The following is a 20,538-nucleotide window of genomic DNA, read 5'->3' as shown; positions in this document are numbered from 1 at the left end:
AGTCTTATAAAGGACAACATTTAGTTGGGGCTGGCTTACAGGTTCAGAGATTCAGTCCAATATCATCAAGGTGGGAACATGGCAGCATCCACGAAGGCATGGGGCAAGAGGAGCTGAGAGTTCTACATCTTCATCTGAAGGCTGCTAGCAGAATACTGGCTCCAGGCAACTAGGATGAGGGTCTTAAAGCCCACACCCACAGTGACACACCTACTCCAATAAGGCCACACCTCCAAATAGTGCAACAGTAGTTCTTCTTTATAACACGGCAGGAAAAGTGTTGAGCCAGAGATGTTTTCAATCAACCTTTATCCATTTCTTCTGCTTCTATGACAAATTACCCCAGGTCAACTAATTCATGAAGTATATAGATAATTCATTTAGCTCAATTTTTAGAGGTCCACATCACACTGGTATGTCTGTAGAAGAGCGTCTCCAGGAAGATGCTAATCTCTCTTACAACCCAAAGATCTTGTCCCACAAGAGTTGGCACTCCCTTCAGACAAGACATAATCACCTTGTTGTTGTAAAAATATAATAAATAAAAAATTATTGGTGTCTTTTACCCCGCTAGGTCCGCACCACGGTGCCCCAAGATATCTGCTAGATATCTTGGCGGAAACACATCCCAGCCGCACACTTTCCTACACGCAAACCCTCACTTAAAAGAACACACAACACAATAATCTTTGACCCAATTGATAAGATATAATTGCCCACTTAAACATACAAAGCCCGGGACCATCCATCCCTTAAGAACATTGATAACAACCTGTAAATACACAGAGCAGAATCTTAACATCACCTGCCATGGCTTCTCCCCTCTCTCTCACCTATCTCTCCTTTCTCTCCTGTCTCCTTCAAACTTATCTCCCACCCATCCTTCCTTCTCCTCCAATGACAGGCCTCCTTCTATCCTGTACCTGCCCCTCACCTGTACTTTACATATTCAATGGGGAGGTGGTTCTGGTGAAGTCACCTGAGTTCTGAGCATGTGACTAGGCAGCTGTCCTTGGGGCAGTGAAATTAGCATCAAAATACAGATAACTTCAGGACAAACCACAACATCACCTCTTCTTAAAGGCCCACTATAGGGTTATGGGGTCCCATGTCCACTCCACCACAGGGCTCAGCCACTCTGGGAGGTGAGCACTCAGATAGGTGGGACTCCGGAAATTAACAACACTTACCCCATGCCATTGCCGGGCAGGTGTCGAGCTGTGGTAAGCAGCAGGCAGGTGTCTGGTAAGCAGCAGGACACCACTCCAGGAGTGAGAAAGCACAGCCTGAGGTGCAGGACACAGCAGGAGCTGTCTTGGGGGTCACCAGGGCCTGCAAGGGGCCTGGGGCCATTGGGTCCTCAGGCTCTTGGGCATCCAGGTGCCACTGGGGTGCCACGGAAGAGCTGAGAACAGAATGGGGCCCATGGGCTGAATCTAGCCCAGGGTCAAAGGAGAAAAAGGGGACTCTGGCTGGTCCCACGAAGAAGGTCCTTGGTTTGATAGTGATGGGCTGCAGGCTTGGTGGTAGAGGTAGCTGGGAGCTTATGGAGGCCTCCTGCAGGAGATTAGACAGCAGCTCCATAGGGGAAGGCCTTCTTTATGGCTCCCCACAAACAGTCCATGGTCTTAAGACATTTATTGTCATGGTGGAAAGTGGATGAGTAAAACTGCACCCTACTTCTCACGGTGGACCTGAGATTAAATACCTTTTGCAAGGAGGAATGTCTGAGAAGGAAAGTTCATTGGCTAAGCCCCCAGGCCTTTAGGCCTCATTATAATGGAGATCTGTCTTGAACCTATATGACCTGTGGTCTTGCCCTCTACCAGTGGAGGGACTTGGGGAGTTGCCATTACGTGACTGTTGGTCACAAATCTATGGAGGGCTGTAGGCTCGTGATGGGCCTGGTTTCCTAGGAGTCAGGCAAGTGCCTACAGTCCATCAGGTTCACTGGGGTTTCAAACCTCCTCAACCGGGAACCAGGGTGCCTTTCACTGTCCCACAGCCTCTATATTATCACAGAGAGAAATTGTCCTGATGGGGGTTTTGGTGGAGTTGAACTCAAACTGTAGCATGATCCTAGGGAATAGAGAGTCCTAGGAAGTAGGCAAATGAACAGGGAGGAAATGGCGTCTCAGAGCCATAGTTTGAGTCCTCAAACGGCGCCACCAACAGGAAGTAGATGTTCAAATACACAGCCCTATAGGGAATGTTCCTCACTGAGAACACCACACTGAACTGGATTTGCAGGACCATCAGATAAGCCATCCCCTGGGAGAGTTCCCTTCACAGCAGCTCACTGTATGCCCTTCTGGCTTCAGTCCAAGTCCTCTCTGCAGCTGCCTCGCCAACCATGAAAGACAATGGCCTCTCATTTGCACAAAGCACCCTCAGCCTGGCAAGCCCATCTGCCAGACTGAGAGCAGCAAGAACAGACCTGCATGCAGAACTCTTGTCTCCAAAGCAGAAATCAGCTTGGGCGTAGACAGCTACTATTTACGTTTTCCAACACGAGTTCATGTTCAACAAGTGGAGTTGGTTTCAGAGACATGCTAATGGCTGATACTTGAAATATATTGATGGGAAGTAGCTTGTGGATTTATACGGATGAAAGACAAGGGTGCAGGCTTCTTCCTATGCCCCTTTTTGATTACTCCTAAGCAGCAAGAGTCTTTGTTGAAGCTGAAGAATCGGAAGGGCTGAACTTCCTTATTTCTCTCTAAGCACAGAGAGGGCTTGTCTCTGAAGCTACTTTGTGTGATACAAGAAATTCCAGACGGTAAAGAGGGCAGAGAGAAAAGATGAGGGAGAGAGAGAGATAAGGAAGAAGGAGATGAACAGGGAGGGAATGGCGTCTCTGAGTTCATTCCTGTCCTTTATCCCTTTGCTCCAAGATGTAAGAGGAAACCGTCCAGCAGCGTCATATGCCACAGTTCTCTAGAAGCTTTCAAAATATAGAATAGGGAATCCGTCGATCTTGCTCTCAACAGTTCACACCATGACTTACCAACTGTCTCCGTCTTACCAGGGGAGACCTTCAGCAACTTCAGGAGTGAATTAGACAGCCAACTCCAGATACCACAAGCCCACAGGAAAACTCATCCCTAAAATTCTGTTTCTACAGAAATACTCCTGATACCAAAGTCAGCATTAGGTGGAGTTCTCTAAAAGAACTGAACTAATAGAGTGGGGGGGGGGGGGGTCTGAACCTGAGGATTCGTGACATATTTTAAATAAAGGAGTCAGAGAAGCATCCAAAGAGAATGAGACATTCTAGCAGAACCAAAGAATGCCAGTGAGTTTAGCACAGACAAGTATAGCTCATCCCCGACTAGCTTACAAATAATTGAGACTCAGTCTCTGGTTATTTTATTTGGCTTTGTTCATTACCAGAGGTAACCCCCAATCTACACTTCTCACTGCTGGCCTGGCCACCTCCCCAGCCGTGTACCCCAGATACTTGCTGCTTCTCCTAGCCAGGTGCTCCTGGTCCATCTCCCTTCATGGTGGCTTCCTCCTCTCTTTCCTCCTCCTTCTCCTGGTCTCTCCTCTTCCAGCCAGGTGTCTCCAGACCCACCTACCTCTAATTCCTCCAGTAATTGGCTATAGCCAACTTTTTATTTAATCAATGGTTTTAAATTGAGGAATGAGGTTTACACAACAAAAGCTTGTCCACGTGAGAATTCACTCTAAGGCCTAGACCTTCAGGTATAAAGTTTAGCATTCCAATATGCAGCAATAGACCTAACCTCATCAGGGAGCACGTTACACTATCCCCAAGGACTGGCACTTAAGCACAGTGACAAAAGCAGAGGGATACTGTTCCAGGCACTGCTTAAGGTGCAGAAGGGAGTCTCCAGGAGATGGAGGTATTTTTGTTAGAAGAAAATACTTAGAAGTGTTTTAACACCTGGCAGTTGGAATCGACAGGAGTGAAACCTACAGTCATGTTACCATATTGGGGGGGGGGGTTTCCAAATAGAACACAGGTGATTACATTCAGACCTTAGTGCAAGGAGATGGAGGACCAGAGGAATGGCTTCCAAGTGAGGCTGGCTGCTGTGGGGGAGCCCTTGCTGGCTCGTATGAGAATGTTATGAACTTTTTGGTTCTGTTAAAGTGTGAACCTTTAGAGATTTGGGGAGTTTGATCTAAAATCTTACTTACTAAAAAGATCACACTGGTTCAACCATCTAGAGATGAGGGGAGAAGCCCAGAACTCTAGCTTTAGGAGTCATTAGGATGTTCATTCATTCTGTAATTCATAAAACTACATGAGATCAGCAGGAAAGAGAAGGTTGACAGACACAGTCCTGGGGCACTCAGAAGGAAAAGAAATAACAACGGGTACAGAGACAGACTGTTGAAAGTGGAAGAAACCCAGCAATGGATAGAGTCTAGGAACCAAGTAAGAAATAACTTCAAGATGAAAGGATTGACCAACCACAGCAGATGATGAAAGTGATCCAAACATTGGATTAAAACCTTGAATTTATCAACGGATACTGTGAAAACAAGAGTTCGAAGGAAGCTTGGGGTGAACTGGTCTAAACTAGTTTTAAGGGCAAGTGGAAGAATAATTTAAAATAACAAGTATATGAAACTATCAGTAAGTCCCAGGGCCCCGTGTGTGGAATTTTCTCTCTCTCTCTCTCTCTCTCTCTCTCTCTCTCTCTCTCTCTCTCTCCTTCTCTCCCTCTCTTTCTCCCCCCACCCTAGATTCCCCCCCCACCCACACACACACAGATTAATGCAGCTCTCAGACCTCATCAGAGAGGTTTCTTTGGGCAGCGGAGAGTGGTTAATGCAGAAATACACAAACTGGTCAATGAGCAGAGAGCAAATGTCAGGTGAGTGTTCAGCCACAAATGGAATATCTAAACTACTCCCTTCTCAGTCCCTGACCCTGAAGTGGGCAATTCTGTGGGATGGCACACTCCTGCAATTATATGCTGCTGCACGCCCAAAGAAATGGGGACTGGTGCATCATGGGTGAACCCATCCAAGCCGTGACCAGAATAAGCTTCTCAATTTAATTGTCTCGTGTATATTCTATAGGAGCAAACATCAAATTACCCCCATATTAGTTACCAATGGTGCCAAAGAGCAATTTGCATACATTCACCTGACACTGGAAAGTGCTTCTTTGAAGAGAAAATGTGAAAACGTTTAAGGGGGGGGAAAAGCAAATGCTGAGTTAGCTGTGGTCTATAGTAAGTTGCTGTGAATCTCTTGTAGTGCCTAATTTGAAATTTAACTTAATCATAAGAATATATGTATACGAGAGGCTAAAGACGTGGTTCAAAGGTTAAAAGCACTGGCTATTCTTCTAGAGGAAGTAGTTCAGTTCCTAGCACCCACATGGCAATTTAGAAACTCCTAGCAGGATACCCACTGTCTTCTTCTGCTCTTCAAGGGCACATGTGACACTCATAAACTCGTACAAATACATAGGTACTTCACAAAAACCTTTTTAGACAACATATGTATATGAAAAGCATAGTATGTCGCAGAGAACTTCCACAGAGCTCCATACTACTCCGGTTCAGGATTCCCTGGTCCCCTTGTGAGGGACACTCAAGGAATGCACATGCACGAAAGGAAGCCACATGAAGACACAGGGGAAAGGCAACCATGGACAACAAAGATGGGGGTCCAAAACCAGCCTGTCCCTCGGTAACCTCAGAGGGAGCCAGCCCTGTCAGCTCTTCATCTTGAACCTTCATCCTCCAAGGCCACTATCAAATAAATCTGTTGTATGCCACCCAGTCTGTAATGAACTGTCATAGCAACCCAAGAAGACAGCCAGACTTAGTCTCCATGTCAGGAGATTGGAAGTCAGGTCATAGTCAGAACTCTTCCAAATTGCCACTGTCCCAGGTCTTAGAGGTGGTAAAGAAGACACTGTCTACTGCCATCTGCATTTGGTGGCTCTCGAGGGAGGGATACAGGTTTCAAGGCTGACCTCAGGACAGAGTTTTGTTTCCACTGAGGCGGCGCTGCAGCCATTGGCATCATGGCTTCCATGGATTCACTCCGTCTTGCCACCAACCGCACTATCCAAATTCTCACAAGCTCACCACAGAAACATGCTACTTTAGTCATCATGAATCATCTGCCTTCACCCCAATGCACCGGAGCAGCGGGGAGCTGAACGCTCACAGAGAAAGTGACATGGCATGACGCCACCAGTCTCCTTAAACATGCGAGCAGACCCACAGGTACAGAGTAACTGTATTTCTTCATCCTTATCATTATGTGTGGGTGCCATGCTTACCGACGAGTTTGCTTTTGGGGAAAATAGGTAGATAAAATTTTGCCTCCGGGGTGAGCAGGAAATTGAGTGGCCCTGGGAGGAGTTCAAACAGTTAGAGAGGGCTGCAAGGCGGATGTGTGGGTTGAGAGACAGCTGGAGAGAAAGGTAGCCTCCCCTTTCTTACCCAGATGAGGAAGGAGAGGGTTCAAAGGTTGTTAACAGGAGCCTCACTAGGTAAATTACGCCCCCCAAAGGGATCTTGGATATGTACAGCCAAACACAGCCAAGCAGAGAGAAGGTGAGGGTCCTGCTTCCAGGGAATGATATGCGTGAGCTCTCCTGTCAGCTGAGCTCAGGAGAACATCAGCTGCATCAGTGAGCCAGAGATTTCCCTATCAAAGCTCAGACCCTGGGCGGGGAGGAGGTCTTCATGCTTCAAAGACCAGAAGAGAAAGGACATAGAGCCCGAGAGTAGTAACGAGGGCAAGAAAAATAGGAAATTAGGGGATGGAAATGAAAACCGAACAGAAACTAAAAGGGAGAGAGTCTTATTAGCAGGAAGAAGAGCCCAGAAGAAACAGCTACAGCCTCTAAGGAAGGCTGGTCCCAGGTGGTTCCCAGCCCACCATCCATGCAAATCCAAGTATCTCATCATGCAAACCTTATGTACCCCAATTATCTACACGAATGGTGCACCTCATCGAGTTAGGCACAGTTTAGAGTGGAGATCTGATATTCCCCCCATTCATCTTTTGAGGCCAACAGAGCAAGGTGGTTATCCTCCTTGTCCAAAGGACTATACATTTGTCAGTGGACCAGGGCAACGCTCTTCCTTGCCTTATGTCTTGCATTTATCTGGTCTTTTGTTTCTCCACTGGCCGCTAAACAAATACTGGCCAGACCTAATTTTGTATCCAGCACTGTTATGGGATATATCCATTTAATAGCTGTCCAGCCAAGCTCTCAGCAAGCACTTTGTGCTGGTGAAGTAGAGACATGACGTTAATGGAATGGCACACAAAATAACGCTGGCATAGCCAAACAGAACCTAGAGACCGAGGTTAGCAGGCTGTATTGGGAGGGAAGGTGATACACCACAGACTAAAGACATCGTACTTAAAGACATCGTACTTACCGTCATATTCCTTTCCATTCCGAACACCTTTCTGGATGTTCTGTTCAACCCAGGTGTGACAACCTCAAACCCGTGCTAAGAGCCACTTGCCTCCAATTCCTGTCTGAGGAACATCAGCCCCTGTTAGCCAGCATTTCCCACAATCCTCTGCTCCCTCCTCATTGAGAAATGTGTCTCCTTGTTCACTCCCGGCTCCTGGGCTTGCACGGCAAGCAATCCTTCGACCTCCCAGCTCCCAGTGCAGTCTTACATGGAAAAGGAGTGAGAATACCTACCTGCTTCCACTTGGACTCACCGTGAATGGCTTAGTTCTACTCCCCTCTCCACCATAGCTAAAACCCTATCTATCTGTCCTTAACCATCATGTGACACTTTGACCTCCTCCTTGTGTTCTTACTCAACTTTTCACCTAGGAACCATGCATCAGCCTTCGCCAACCCCACCACACAGCTGCCCTTGGAGCCTGGGGTCAATTTACCACGGAAGAACTGAAGTGTTCACCAAAGAGAACATGAAACTTCCTACAGCCTCACTAACAAAACCTTCTGTTCTTAGTTCTCCACTGGCACCTTCTGTCGTTGTGACCACTTCCTCCTGGTGCTCCATTCTTGGCCTTGCTAACACCCTCCCCCCCCCACCCTTGTTTCCATCACCTTCCCTTGAGCCTCTTCACTCTCAGGCTTCCTCATTGGTTCCTTTTTGGGTGTCAGCCTTCTTCCAAGATCTAGGCCCATTTCATTCTTGAGGGTTCCGATAGATTCTCACGACTTCAGGCTACCAATAAATGTTGATAGTTTCAAGATACGTTTCAAGGGGGGCCTTTTTTCCTCAGTCCTCTCCAGATTGGTTAACACTGCATCGGACTCTGCACCAAGCAGTCCATCTTTGTCCCTCGACTCATCGTCTCTCACAAGGACTCTAACAACAGCATCCCAATGATCCTCCATGTATAACCTCATCTCAGCGAAGTCGGTTTGGTTTCCTTCTTGAAAGCCAGCCATCACTAGTTCACACAGACCCCAGATTACTTCTTAAAGCTCTTTATGCTAAATGCCCGCCACTGCACCAAAGGATCCAAATTTGGGGAAATTATTTGTCTTCCTTGTTACTTTGTATCTTTGGTTGTTCTGGTTGCCTATGTATGGAGTATAGAGTGCCCTGCGGATATAGTAGAAATAGTATTCACCTCATCATCAGGGTCAGCTCCGTTCTCAGGGCTAAGCATGAGTTTGATCACAGGAGAAAGCCCTTTTCCCTGCTTCACCCAAAGGCAGAGTAAGAGGCGGGACTTCTCCAAATCTACCCTAAACGCCTTAAACCCTTTATTTCTCGTTCAAACTCAATTTATCTTCCTAAAATATGCTTTGCACATTAACAATCCAGTGAATATATTTCTGCTGCCTCTACCTAAGATCTCCTATACGCTCTCGAGAAAACCTTTTTTTTTCAGTGCCTGTTGGTCAGACTCTGCGCCTCTCTCTAGCTTGGATTAGTTCCCCCGTGTTTATTCTATGGTGCTGGAGGTGGGACCGAGGACCTCAAGCATATAAAGTATGTGCTCCACCACAGGGTACCTCACCAGCTGTGGAATTTCCCCCGAGTCCCACATCTTGGTCACACATCTGTTGAACATGTCTTCCTTTGGTTGGGCCTGTGCTTGACATTAATATGTTTCTTCCATTTGCTTCGGGTGATCTGAGGGAGGAAGCATTGTGCAGCCCACTGATGGGTATCCGTTTGAGCTCAGAGTTGCAAAGTATCGAATTGTAGCCATGTTCTATCACATAAAGTATGGAAAACAGAACATTCACAGGGAACTCTAAGGGATAAGGATAATGCATATTAAGTAAATATATATTTATATATTCATAATGTAATATATATTCATAATGTAATATATATATATATATATATATATATATATATATATATATATATACCACCTGCAAATTAAAGTACTTTTCAGTAGCTAAAAAATGTTATGCCTTTAGGCTCTAACTTGGTCCAATAGAAGTTTTGTATTTGTTTGAGACTGTACTCTGTTCAAACTGAAGGTGAATCTAGAACAGAAAATTATTTTTAAATAAACATCATAGAAGCATTGTCACAGGATGGCCATGGAATTTTGAGAAATCAAAATGGCTTCTCATTCCCACTGCAATGATGCTACGGTGCTATCATTTTGCTTTACAACCTCACAAGTGTGAGCTCATACATATAGATTTTAAACCCCAAAATTTTTATTTTTTTATATTTTTTCTATAATACCCAGGAGCATTTTTCCTGCATTCCCATGATGTAGCATGTTTTCCTATGGCACTATCCATTTAATGGTGGTATAATAGTATGCAGCATTACATGATTGTACCATCACTGTTTAGATATTCCCTGATTCTCACTGTCATCCACATATTCATGTAATTCTGGAGCCAACATCATTATAACTAATGTTTGACACGACATCACAATTATCCCTCTACACCAATGAAATACTGGTTCCAAGTTGCCCCACAGGTACAAAATTCCAGCCATGCTGAGGTCTCATGTAAAATAACCTAATACATGTCTATGACTGATGCACATGCCCCCACACGCTTCGAATGATATCCAGATTCTTACAATAACTAAAGAAACTAAAGTGATAATTAGGGGAAAAAGCCAAGAAATAGCCTGTAAGCGTTCAGTGCAAAGGCATTTTCTATTAATACTTTTATCCATAGTTGATGGAATCCATAGGTGCATATACAGAGATACAGACAAACAAGTGTAATTTAAAAAATAGTTATGAGACTGGGAAGATGGTTCAGCAATTAAGAGCACTGGCTGCTCTTACAGGAGACCCAAGTTCAGTTCCCAGCATCTACCTGGTGGTTCAGGAGTGCCTGTAACTCCAGCTTCTTGAGAGCTAGAGCGCTCTTCTGCATGCCTAGAATGTGTATACACACAAACATACAGGCAAACTTCTACATATAAAAGGAAAGTAAATATTTTTCGAAAAAGTAAATAAATCGCAAGGGTGCAGTGCATGGTGATGAACTTCAACAATTTTAGGACTCAGGAAGCTGAGATAGGAGGATGCCAAATCTGAGCCAGTCTGAGCTATACAACAAAATCCTGTCTCAAAAAAGAAAACTATAAATAAATAAATCCTACAAATATTACTTTTGGGTCAAAGGTTAGGCTAATGATATCTATAAATACACTGGTTCCTAGAACCAACTCACCAACCTCAACATTCCGTTTAGCACCAATGACTTGCCAGCATGGCTACCATTACCCACAGAGTAGTTGTCAGAACACAGAATGCCAATCACAGAAATAGCCTAGAAGATTGTCTGTGCTGAGTCTCAAGCTCGCAGCCACTGGACCCAACCTGGTATCAGGTGTTTTCTTAAACTCTCCAGGTCACTCTGTGCAAGCAAAAGTCTCATGAGCCAATAGTACAGTCCAAACAGTTCAGCCTAGAATTGGAAGACACTAAGGATTAGAGATGGTGACCAGTGGAAGAACAAAAACGAAAATATCCAAAAGTTAGAGGACAAGAAAATAGGAATTTAGATGAAAATCACATTGTGTCTATTTATAGTTAATTTTCAATGACACTAGCTGTTATTGTTTAAAATCCTACTCTAGGGGCTGGAGAGATGGCTCAGTGGTTAAGAGCACTGACTGCTCTTCCAGAGGTCCTGAGTTCAATTCCCAGCAACCACATGGTGGCTCACAACCATCTGTAATGGGATCTGATGCCCTTTTCTGATGTGTCTGAAGAAACGACAGTGTACTTACATACATAAAATAAATAAATATTCTTTTTAAAAAAGTTTAAAATCCTACTCTATCTCTGCAAACTATTTCAGAACAAAGAAAAATGAAAAGGAGTAAATTTATTCCACTCTGTGAAAAACCAATAACTGCCAAAAAAAATCAGTTTATACCCATTTGTTCATTTTTAAGATTATCTTTTTAAAAATTATATCTATTATGAAATTGGGTAAGGAAATCACAAAGATCCAGATATTGGCCAAGCATTTGAACATTCAGAAGGAAAATCAACCCTGATGGTTCAGGTCCAACAACTGCTCGTCTAAAAGAAAATAAAAGCCCAGTTTCATAAAACTACAATACTCTTTTGTTAAGAGGTAGGCACAGGTCTTATGCCTTGTAGAGGAGCTCTTAGTAATAGCAGAGAGAGGGAGTGTCTTTTCTTTAAGAGTGTTGCCCCCATGGTAAGTGGTAAGTCAACCACACTCCATGTTTCCAAGAAGTTTGGCTAACACAAAATGGACTTTATGGGTGGAAAAGGAAAGAGAACACAAAATCGGGTGGGTAGGAGAAAGGGGTAGATCATGAAGGCATGGAGGGGTGTGACCAAAATATACTGTTCTAAATTCTTAAGGAACAAGTAAAAAATTCTCTCTTGTAACAACTCTGTACAATCTTCCTAGCTCTGAGACACTCTAGTTCATGAAGACTTTGGTTTTATCAGTGATGACGCTCATCTTAGGTTAAAGAGAAAGTCAATGACCCAAGGGTGAGCATGTACAGAACACACTCACAGGCTGTGTGTGTATGTGTATGTATGAGTGTGTGTGTGTTGTGTGTATGTTCATGTGTGTGCATATGTGTGTCTCTGTGTACTGTATATGTCTGTGAGTGTGCATGTCAGGTATGTGTGTGAGTGTGTATGTGTGTGTTTGTGTGTGTATGCTTGGTCAGGTGTATGTATGTGTGTATCTAAGTCTGTGTCTGTGTATCATGTGTATGTGTGAGTGTGTGTAGTGTATGTGTATGTGTATCTGTATGTGTGAGTGTTTGTGTATGTCTGTGTTCGTGTGTTTGTGTCATGTGTGAATATATGTATGTATGTGTGTGTGAGAGGGTATGTGTGTGTATGTGTGTGTATGCTTGGTCAGGTGTATGTATGTGTGTATCTAAGTCTGTGTCTGTGTGTCATGTGTATGTGTGAGTGTGTGTAGTGTATGTGTATGTGTATCTGTATGTGTGAGTGTTTGTGTATGTCTGTGTTCGTGTGTTTGTGTCATGTGTGAATATATGTATGTATGTGTGTGTGAGAGGGTATGTGTGTGTATGTCTTGTCTGTGTGTGTATGCCTGAATGTGTGTGTGTGTGTGTGTGTGTGTGTGTGTGTGTGTGTGATGGACAGGAGAGTGGAGAAGCCCCAGAGTTGAGGGATCAGCATCTGCCGCTGCATGTCTTCTAGAGAGCCGCTGAACTAGCAATTATGACCAATGATTGGGTTTTTATTACCACTTTACAAGAAAAAGTGATTTTCACACTTTTTTTTTCTCAGAAAGGAAATAAAATCTTTTCACCTTGTTTTTGTAGCTCTCAGGAGATGTACCCAATGTGGTTTTGAGAGTCTATTTGCTTGTCCCTAAGTCTACCTTAGTAGTGCCAGGTGTGAAATGAATAGTCATTTCTTTAGTATTAGTCAGTGAACAGGGGATTCTGTAGGTGAACTTCATAATGCAGGCTTCACCAAATGCTCCAAGCACAGGGTGGAGAAGCCGTAGACCTCTGTTTCCATAGACCACCCCATACTCCAGGCAATGAGGCAGTCTCTTAAGTGTTCTTTAAGGAGATATATTTAAAGTCATTAGACTTTTGTATGATCACATAGGATCAAAACTGAGGTTGTTTGTATTCTTTCTGGCGTGACTCATAATAGACAGGGACAGTAAGACATGGAGGTCACAGAATGAGCCAAGATGAGTAGACATCCTAAACACACATGACGTCCTCCAATGGGCATTGGCATTGACTTTGAGCAAAGATGTTAAGTTTAGAGAAAGTGTTCAAGAATGGTGTGGGGAATGCAAACAATATTAAAGAACACTACGAACAAAAGCAGCCAAAGCCCAGGCTAGAAGCTGGAAGACACTAGTGTATTGTTAGTGGGCTTAACAGAAACATTCTGGAAATGCCTATTTGTTGTTATGTAATGTTATGTCTACCAGAGAGACACCCAGCCAGACAGTAGACTTGAAGACCCTACCAATGAGAACATGGGACTTGAAGGCCCTACCAATGAGAATACAGGATCATTAAACAACCTCTAGGACTCCATTTTGTTCTCATTCTTTTGAGTCACAGACCATCTTTTCCATAAAAGAGTTGAGAGTCAGAAGATAAAAGCAGATATTGTCCAATGAGGGGGTTACCTGAGGGGGGTCTTAAGGGTATTGGCCAGGAAACAAAGGCAGATGGGAGCGAAAATCAGGAGCTGGCCTGCTGTGGTATTTTTTATACATGCCAAGAAGGTATTGTCAGCCTCTTCCATAACATTCTGGGCCTGACCTCCTCTATGTGTTTACTCATCAGGGTACATCACCTGCCTGGAATTTGAACCACACTTCTGTCCTCTTGCTGGCTCTTCTCCCAAGTAATCTATCTTATTGAGCTACTTACAACACAGCTTATAATGTTGGTTCCCCAAATCCGGACCATCCCATGGCCCGAGGTGATCACCCATTTACTCCTCTTGAATAGTGAGGAGGCTAAAGAAGCTAGGGGTGACGCCCCATTCACCTCTGCCCCATAGCATCAGTCATGTGACCACACTTAGACTTTGTGTCCCTGGCATGCTCCGCTCAACCCAGTGCTGTGGACTTAATTGGAAATTTAAAAACATGAAAATCATACATGAAGTAAAATAAGTAACTTGCTTTTAATGTTACTCTAATGGTAACTGTGCCCAATATTTTGTCTAACTCTGTATTATGATTCCTAAGAACTTCATTTCCACATCAGAGCACAATAAAGCTGGATAGGAACAGTGTTTGAAGTTACATTCAAAGAAACTGAGCCAGCAGATCATGCTTGTGACACCAATCCTGGCTGAACACAAAAGCAGAAATAAAAAAAAAAATCAAATCGAGTGTGTCTCAACATCAGTCCTATGCAAAGAAGAATCTCCAGGCATCCTGCTCTTATGGTAGCATTGGGAGGTCACCCCAGGGGAAGATATTTCTTTCTGGTCAAGAGCATGGGATATGTCTGACTTGCTGGAGACGTGACATTTCAAACTACCCAAACTATAGGAGTTAATGCAGTTGGGGAAGTCAACGGCCTAGCTAAGGGATCACCCTTCGAGAAGGGGACTTGGCCTTAAGCTGTCTGAAGAGCTGGGAGAAATACTGCTCCCTTTTACCGTCCCTTCCCAGAAAGCCCACCCCTGGTGCACTGTAAGGTCTGTTTGACTTTGCAAGTCCTGAATTCAAAGGACAACTTTTCCTTTCGCATTTTCCTGTCTCTGTCCCTCCCACATTATTTGCCATGTCTTAATCATATTTGAAACCTTAGATATAAAAAACCAGGAGGGATGTCAGGAGACACGGCCCAGAGGTTAAGAACACATGGTTGCTTTTGTAGAGGACCTCTTGTTCTACTTCTAGCACCCACGTTAGGCAGCTCACAACCGCTCAAGCATCCAGCCCTGGGAAGTCTGATGTTTCAGACCTCCCCTGACCCCTGAGTTCACGGGTACATACAGACACAAAAACATTACTTTTTTTTTAATTTTAATGTTTATTTGTTTCAAGTGAGGATATTTGAAACAAATTGGTTGGTTCTATGAGGGGAATTTGCAGTCTCGTTCTACAGCCAGATTCCAATCACCTGTCAACAAAATGTCAATGAGTAACACTGGGGGTGTGGAGAGAGTTGGGGAATCATGGAAGAAGGGGCTGACTTTCATAGACCCCACCAACATGCAGGTGGCTCTTTCTACACAGGTAGGACACACACCCTGACTCCACATGAGCCCTGTAGCCCCAGTGAGTACAAGCACCACCATATAAGTTCTCATGGTGTCTCCAACCCTGTATTGGTTAAGGAGCGCCTGTGTATGCATACCTACAGTTCTATTCCGGCACTCCACACAACACATGCGGAAGCTCCCCAGACTGCCCTTTCATGCACAGGACACCCTCAGAAGGAGAGAGCACCCAAAAGCTCATATCACCCTAACTCATCCTCAGCTACAACAAAAGAGCCAGAGAGCTCAAAGCTGGGGTGACAGTTCTCTCTGAGGGTCTCAGCCTTTCCCCTATGATGAGCACCAATTATGTTTTCACATCAGTAAGAGCTGAGTTGGCACTTCCCCTAGTCTCTGTCCCCAGCCTTTGCCCACAGAAGCATCCTGATCTCCGACACCTGACTCAAGACAAGGTGATACACATTGAAAGCGAACTCTTGTGAGCCCCCAAGGAGGGCTTTTTGTTGAGATGTGCAGCAGAGGTCTGCTGACAACCGTGGGCATCCCTAAGTGTGATCTGATGTTCAGAGTCTCTTCTAGGAAGCTTCCTGTGTGGCCTCTCCCACTGTTCAAGCCTTCAGGAGGTTCCTCTGACTTCTGCTACCGGTATCTCGTGATATGTCTCTTCTCTCTTCGGTTTTTACTTTATTTACTTGTTCAGCAAAGGGAAACCCCTCAGTGTGAGACATGCTGTTATAAACCAAGGAAGTGAGAGGGAGAGAAAAAAAATCAACTCTTTGTTCAGAAACTGTGAGCAAGCAAACACACCTTTGTGGTGTGTGACTTCGCACATGCTGACAGTGGTAAGGCCAGGGCTTCCTGGCTGGAAGGAAAAGGAGCAGAGTTGGACATCAGGCATGACAGCAAATACTGTAGTAGACTCAGGTCTGAGATGGGAGGGTTGGCCCCGAGTTTCCAGGTTCTTATACCTTTTTATGATGAATTGTGGAGAGACGCGTGGATAGGAGACAGCTCACTAAGGAAAGGAGAAATAGAGGGGTGAGCTACACCTCACCATGACCTGGCTCCAAGGTGGCAAAAAGGAAAGGGGTGGGGGGCAAATCGAAGAGATCCACTGTGACTTTTTCTGGTCACTAGTATAAGACCTGCCTCCCCTGGGTTTGTATAATGGGGGCTTCCTGATCATGGCCCCTTGATTGAATGATTGAATGAAACCCAGGTATAGTAGAGGTAACCACTCTCCCAGGGAGGTACCCCTCATATGTTAACCTCTGGACTGTTCTCTTCTGTCATTTCCTTGTCTCCTGTAATCCAAACCTAGTGATCTGTGAAGCATGAAGAATTGGAGTCTAGGCTGCACTCCAGAGTGAGACGGTAGATTCTCTGCTCTACACGAACCATCCATATCATACCTCCTGTCCCACAGTTCAGGGATCAGCACAGAAGAGGGGGCAGAAAGCTTGTAAGGACCAGAGAAAGTCAGTGTCTGCAGTTAGCCTGGGCAGGACAGCACAATTGCACATATGAACTAAGCTGCTGAGACTGGTGCAGAAACCCACACAGTACTAAGCCAGGCAGAATTTCAACATGGAGCATGGAGTCCCAAGCCTAGCCCAGGATGATTGAAAGTGGACAGCCACTGGGGGTGGGGTAGGGAATGTCAGTTTTCTTCCAGGCTGAAGGAGTTTTAGTAGATGGTCTCACACACACAGACATGCAGGCTACACTAAGCGGACTCAGTGGTGTGTGTGTGTGTGTGTGTGTGTGTGTGTGTGTGTGTGTGTGTGTGTGAATGGTGTGAATGTGTGTGTGTGTGTTTGTTTTAAAATCAATGGGAGTGTTTCTGTGTGTGTGTGTATTTGAAAGTGTATATGTGAGTGTATGTCAATATGTGTTTGTGTGTGTGTTTGTATGTGTCAGTGTGTGTGTATTTGTTTTAAAAACACATGAAGTTGGAAGGATAAGTGGTAAAGATATAGAGAGAAAACTGGGAGGGAAAGAGCATATTTGATAAAATACATTATATGTATTAATTCATTCTCAAATGATAAAAAACTATAAAGAAACACATAAGCAAGTAAAGAGTGATCAGGAGTGCTGGAAGAAGAAGGGGAAAGAGGAAGGAAGATTAAAAGAGAGAGAGCAATAAAGGGAAAGGGAAAAGAGAGAGAGAGATAGGAAAAAGTGTGGAGGGAAAACAGAAAAGTAGAGTTATCATGTTCCAATATTTATAGCACACAGTTCCAGTTAAAAGAAACTTTTTCACATGTCCCAGAAAACCATTTCCACACCTTCTCCTTTTCCTAACAACCAGAGCAAACAAAACAAATGGACCCAGAAAAATCACAATTTTGCCATTACAGAAATGGTTACACAGTAACAAGTCTGATAGGCTTGCACAATAGCCGTTTTTCATTCCTGTGATAAAATACTTGAGATTGGGCAACTTTGTAAAGAAATTGGGGTTATTTCTCCCACCTAGCAGATTCCAGGTTGTAACATGTAGATGGTTTTAACAATGGTGGAAAGACCAAGTCGTGCAAACAGGAACATGGCAAAGATTCAATGGTGTTACTCTTACAATTACTGGTTCTCACAAAGCCCAGGGGTCTCTTCAGGACTACACTAACCTCTTCCTAAATGGGTCCTTCAGTGACCTGCTAACTCCCTCCAGTTCCCGTCTCCTAAAGGCTCCACCACCTCTCACTGCCAAGAAGGGACACAGGTCCCCAACACATGAGGGGGGGGGGTATCCTTCAAATGTATCCAAACCACAAAACATTGAAAAACAGAAAAACAATCTCATCAGTTTGTTTGAATGGGAAGCACACCTGACTGGTACAAGATTTTCCGTGATCACTGCCTGGGCGCTTATCTTCCAGACGAAGGACCATGTACTATTAAATACCCTTCTCAACTAGTAGCTGTGGTTGGTTTGTATTTTGAAAGCAGCCTGGCTCACTCTGGGAGATGCTGCTGTGTCTTGAAGAGCCGTACGAATCGCCAGTGTGTGCAGTGGCGGTCCTGCACCTCTTGCTTATGTGCTTTCTCTTGCTGGGCTTTCCCCAGCCAAGAGAAGAGACCTGCTAGTCACTCAGCTTCGTTCAAGGCAAGGATAACCGTGTCTACCCAAGGCTAGTGTTTCTGAACACATGAAGGGGCTCAGTGAAGAAAATATAACTTCACCAGACATATCGAAGATCTGGAGACACAGAAAACGTCAGAAGGGGGAATCAGGTTGTCAGGGGTTCAACTTTAGTTGTCCTGACAACAGACAGCAATTGCTAGCTACATCGAGTAGGTGCATTAAAAGTTGCTTCCGGAGCCGAAGTGATTAAGAGTATATGATGCTCTCACAGGTTTGGTTCCCAGCAACCAGACTCATGAATAAATGTTTTATAAAAGTTGCTTCTGAGCCATTTTGTAATTTAAATCAACTGCACTTATAGTGGCCCAACTTAGTGTGACATTTTAGCAATCTCTTGGGGGGGGGCATATACAATAAACTTCAGGGGGGGGGGCCCTTTCCCAGTCCTGTATCTCCTGAGGTGGTGCTGAGAGGAACAGTGGACACAGGCACCTAACTCTTATACCATGTCTACCTCAAACCTTCTGACTGTCCCGATGTGAAGGTTGGAGACAAAAGATGACGCCATTGGTGTGGTTTCCTCTTGTCCCTGATTTTCAGCAGAGCTGATGTTGAAGTTTTAGCTGAGGTCAATGGCATTTCATAAGAACGAATCACACCCAACAATGACCACCACCTCCGCAGCCCAATGGCCAACTTTTACTCATCTGAAGACATCGAAGGTTTTCACTGGTGTTCAATTTGTGGGGGGAAAAAAAACAAAAGACAAAAATGACAACAACAACAAAAAAGTATCTCTTCCTCGCCCAGCCAGGCAAATAAGGAAGAAGGATTTCTAAGATAAATTTTCCTAGAACTGAGTACCAGGAAAAAAAGAGGAACTAGGTAGGTAACCCTGCCTGTGTCAGCTCATCTGGCCAGTTTCAGATCCTGTGCCTCCAAAGCAGACATCAGTAAACTACAAAAGAGGGGGTGCTGCCTGGTGGGGGACATGAGCATAGGCAACTGCTCATCCCTGCGGGGCGTGGGGTGCTGCCTGGAGTCCTGCAGATGCACTTAGGCAATTGCTCATACCTGGGCAAAAAATTTTCTGGTTTCTGAAAAGCATGGAAAGGATCTTGAGCAGACTGGTGTATCAGAGTAGACCACTGCAGGAAGCTGGGGCAGGAACTTCTGGTACACAGAACTGCGGGAGCGCCAAATGCTGCACTGCTACCATTAAAGGATTAATGCGCTAGAAGTAGCTGCTTGCCACGGCCACAGCTCAGTGCACTCTGCATTCTAGAAGGTGTACTTTCTACTTTCTTGGCTGATCAAAATAACCCTTGACTACTTGCGTGCTCTACCTGTACCCCTAGAATGCTTCTCTCTGGGGAGCACAAGACCCAAGATGGTTACCACATAGCATGGCAGCCTAAGCATAGATATATTTCTCCCAGGACCACCTCTGTCAGAGCTCTGGGCAGACTCAAATTTGTCAAAGGACATGAAGGTGTCACCAAAACCCATTTGATATCCTTGGCAGTGTACCAGGGCAGCAGCTAAGAGTATCTGAAAGACAGGGCTGACACCATGTGTAGTTAAGGCTCTAGTAGGCATCTTGTAGGTCATGATATTCACAGCTTGGTGAGACTAATGGTTTCTCCACTACCTCCAGTAATGTGCATAGAGCCTTCCAGTACTAGTTCCAAACAGATTCTATTCAGACAGAAGGGAAAGAACGAGGGTGCCCCCTGCAGGACAAAAGGAGCAATCCTGTACAATGTGGAAAGGTTGGGTTTGGAACCTACCAGCTGCCCTTCTGCTGGGGTAGGATTGGGCTGGAGAGAGAGGGAGGGAGAGAGGGAAAGAGGGAGAGAGGGAAAGAGGGAGAGAGGAAAAGAGGGAGAGAGGGAAAGAGGGAGAGAGGGAGAGAGAAGGAGAGGGAGAGGGAGAGGGAGGGGGTGCTCAATGGTTAAGAGCACTGACTGCTCTTCCAGAGGTCCTGAGTTCAAATCCCAGCAACCACATGGTGATTCACAACCATCTGTAATGAGGTCTGATGCCCTCTTCTCGTGTGTCTGAAGACAGCGACAGATGAGGACAGCGACAGATGAGGTAGTCTCGGCTGCTTTCCCACAGTCATGCTTCATGGGTTGAGCAACCAGACCACCACTTGGCTCCTCTACCAAAATTATACAGGAGCTACTACTACAGAGGTGCTGCTGTTGTGTTTGGAGCTCCTGCCTGACCCATTGTACCTATCCAGTAAACATCAGATACCATGTAGCAATAAAAGTCATACTAATGCAGTAGGACTAATAATTATTACAGTTACAAGC

The 20,538-nt window shown here is 44.8% G+C and overlaps 1 protein-coding gene across 2 annotated transcripts in view; it reads right to left on the bottom strand.

Moving 5' to 3' along the window:
- Il1rl1 (interleukin 1 receptor-like 1) overlaps positions 1 to 7,927 on the bottom strand; it is a 65,563-nt gene extending 57,636 nt beyond the window's left edge. The window contains exons 1-2 of one of the 2 annotated variants that reach the window (XM_039083070.2): positions 7,667 to 7,927; positions 7,392 to 7,494 (exon numbers count right to left, since the gene is read on the bottom strand). The gene's annotated coding sequence lies outside the window, so the exon portion shown is untranslated. The remainder of the gene's footprint in view (positions 1 to 7,391; positions 7,495 to 7,666) is intronic. The other variant, XM_039083072.2, reaches the window with a different exon arrangement.
- Between the last annotated feature and the right edge of the window lie 12,611 nt (positions 7,928 to 20,538).

The sequence above is a fragment of the Rattus norvegicus genome, chromosome 9 (assembly GCF_036323735.1).
Source record: "Rattus norvegicus strain BN/NHsdMcwi chromosome 9, GRCr8, whole genome shotgun sequence".
NCBI lineage: Eukaryota > Metazoa > Chordata > Mammalia > Rodentia > Muridae > Rattus > Rattus norvegicus.
Note: the sequence above shows the minus strand (reverse complement) of the source record. Positions and strands in the feature narration are given on the sequence as shown.